This window comes from Arachis hypogaea, chromosome 11, assembly GCF_003086295.3.
Source record: "Arachis hypogaea cultivar Tifrunner chromosome 11, arahy.Tifrunner.gnm2.J5K5, whole genome shotgun sequence".
NCBI classification, from domain to species: domain Eukaryota; kingdom Viridiplantae; phylum Streptophyta; class Magnoliopsida; order Fabales; family Fabaceae; genus Arachis; species Arachis hypogaea.
This window is the reverse complement of record NC_092046.1, coordinates 93,245,927-93,248,989: the sequence shown is the minus strand read 5'-3', so window position 1 is coordinate 93,248,989 and position 3,063 is coordinate 93,245,927. Positions and strand designations below refer to the sequence as shown.

The 3,063-nt window shown below is 43.2% G+C and overlaps 1 non-coding gene across 1 annotated transcript; it reads left to right on the top strand.

Moving 5' to 3' along the window:
- Positions 1 to 2,438: 2,438 nt before the first annotated feature.
- LOC112725824 (small nucleolar RNA R71) lies at positions 2,439 to 2,542 on the top strand. Its single transcript, XR_003164906.1, has one exon. It is a non-coding gene; the product is annotated as a small nucleolar RNA R71 (small nucleolar RNA).
- Positions 2,543 to 3,063: the final 521 nt, after the last annotated feature.

The window sequence follows — 3,063 nt, the reverse complement described above, 5'->3', positions numbered from 1 at the left end:
ATCTATAAGCAAAAACTCCATATGGACAAACAAATGATGTTTTCTCTTGATCTCTAGGATCAACTACTATCTGATTATAGCCTGAGTATCCATCCAGAAAGCAATAGTAAGCATGTCCTGCAAGCCTTTCAAGCATCTGATCCATGAATGGGAGTGGGAAATGGTCTTTTCTGGTGGCTGCATTGAGCTTCCTGTAGTCTATGCACATCCTCCACCCAGTGACAGTTCTTGTGGGTATGAGTTCGTTCCTCTCATTTGGCACCACAGTTATGCCACCTTTCTTGGGCACTACATGGATGGGACTAACCCATGGGCTATCAGAAATGGGGTAGATTACCCCTGCTTGCCATAACTTCATGACCTCCTTTTGTACCACTTCTTTCATGACGGGATTCAATCTTCTCTGAGCTTGAATGTAGGGTCTAGCATCCTCTTCTAACAAGATTTTATGCATGCATATGGATGAACTTATCCCCTTCAAATCAGCTAGGGTCCATCCAATGGTGTCTTGATGAGTTTGTAGCACATTGATCAATTTTTCTTCCTGTTCTTGGCTTAGGGCAGAGCTAATGATAACAGGATAGCTCTCATTACTACCCAAGTATGCATACTTGAGATTAGGGGGCAATGCTTTGAGCTCAGGTTTTGGTGCTTCCTTCTCTTCTTTCACTCTCTCTGGCATGCTTGGTATGGTTGTTTCAGCAGCCTTGATGTCACTATCTTCAATATCCTTGGTGAACTCCTCCTCTGCCACTTCCTTTGTTGTTTCCTCAAAGGTTTCTTGTACTGCAATGTCCACTACATCCACCCTCATGCATTCCTTTAGTGATTCTGATGGATAGCTCATTGCCTTGAACACGTTAAACACCAATTGCTCATCATGCAGTCTAAGAGTGAGCTCACCCTTTTGGACATCTATGATGGCTCCGGCGGTAGCCAGGAATGGTCTTCCCAGAATTATTGAAGCTTCGGCTTCTTCCTCCATATCTAACACCACAAAATCGGCAGGGAATATGAAATCTCCCACTTTTACCAACAAATCCTCAACTATCCCATGAGGGAATTTAAAAGTTCGATCTGCCAATTGGAGGGCCATTCTTGTTGGTTTGGCTTCCTCAATCTCCATTCTTCTCATCATTGTTAGAGACATCAAATTGATACTGGCCCCTAAGTCACACAAGGCCTTCTCCACCATGACTTCTCCTATGATGCAGGGGATTTGAAAACTGCCTGGATCCTTCAGTTTCTGAGGCAATTTGTGTTGAATGATGGCACTGCATTCTTCAGTCAACAACACAGTTTCCTCATTTCTCCAGCTTCTCTTTTTGGTCATTAATTCCTTTAAGAATTTTGCATAGAGTGGCATTTGCTCTATTGCCTCAGCAAACGGGATGTTGATTTGAAGCTTCTTGAAAATCTCCAAAAATCTGGAGAATTGGCCATCCTTTTCACCTTTCATCAAACGTTGAGGATATGGTGCTTTGGGTGTATACGGCTTCAGGACCTCTTTTTCTTTTTCTCTTGTTGCAGACGGTGTAAAGGATTGTCCCTGTTCCTTGTCTCTCACATTTTCCTTTGCTTCGTCCTCTGTGGTTTCCCTCGAGATCTCCTTTAGCTTTTTTCCACTTCTGAGGGTTATGGCTTTACATTCTTCCCTTGCAATAGCCTTGGCAGCATGAGAAACGCTTGGCCCAGGGATTTGCTTATACAAATACCCAATTTGATTTTCTAACTTCTGGATGGCAGCTCCTTGGTTTTGCAAGTTGGAAATTACTTCTTCCTTAAAAGCTTTCAATTCGGTTATGTCTTGACCCATGGTTGCAAGCATTCCTTCTATCCTGTTTAATTGATCTTGAAATTGTTGGTTCGGATTAGATTGGGTAGGTCGATTATTTTGGCCATGATATGATGGTTGGGAGTAAGTGTTTTGTGTGGCTTGGTATGATCTTTGGTTGGAGTTTTGGTATGTGGACTTGTTATGTTGGTTTTGCTGGTTTCCCCACCCAAAGTTTAGGTGGTTTTTCCAGCCTGGGTTGTAAGTGTTGGAATGTGGATCATATGGTTGCCTTTGTTGATTTCCTACATAATTGGCCTCTTCCCAATCACCTCCTTCAGTGCTTTCTTCCTCTTGATCTTGTGTGTGTATTGCAGCCACTTGCTTTGTTTCTAATTTCCTGGTGAGCTCTGCTAGTTGCTTGGCAAACACCTTGTTTTGGGCTAGAATTGTATCAACATGGTTCAGCTCCATGACTCCGTTAGTGTTGTGTCTCTCTGATGCATAGTAGTACTCATTCTCAGCCACTGTCTCAATCACTTCAATGGCTTCTTCCACAGTCTTTTTCCTGTTCAATGAACCTCCTGATGAATGGTCTACAGCCTTCCTTGATTCATAAGAAAGTCCATCATAGAAAATGTGTAATTGCACCCAGTCATGGAACATGTCTGGTGGGCATTTCCTTGTCAAATCCTTGAACCTCTCCCATGCTTCGTAGAGAGTTTCACCATCTTGTTGTCTAAAAGTCTGAACCTCAGATCGAAGCCTATTGACCTTTTGCGGGGGGTAGAAACGTGCCAGAAACTTGGTTTCCACCTCGTCCCATGTTGTTAGGCTCCCCCTTGGGAATGATTCCAGCCACTTAGCTGCCTTGTCCCTAAGTGAGAATGGGAACAAAAGCAGTTTATAGGCATCTTCCTGGACTCCATTAGACTTCACAGTGTCGCAAATTCTCAGGAATTTTGTGAGATGTTGGTTTGGGTCTTCATTAGCACTCCCACCAAATGAACAATGATTCTCCACAAGTGATATTAGCTGTGGTTTGAGCTCAAAATTGTTGGCCTGAATGGTTGGTTTCTGAATACTGCTACCACAATTCCCAGAGGTTGGGTTTATGTATGAACCAAGAACCCTCCTCTCAGGAATGGCATTGTTTCCATCATCCCTCTCATGGTTGTGAACTTCTCTATCCATGTTGAGATCTAAAGCTTCCTCAAAATTGTCCTCAGATTCTCCTTCAGATTCTTCTTCTCCCAGTACTCTCTTCCCTCTTGCTTCCCTTCTAAGTC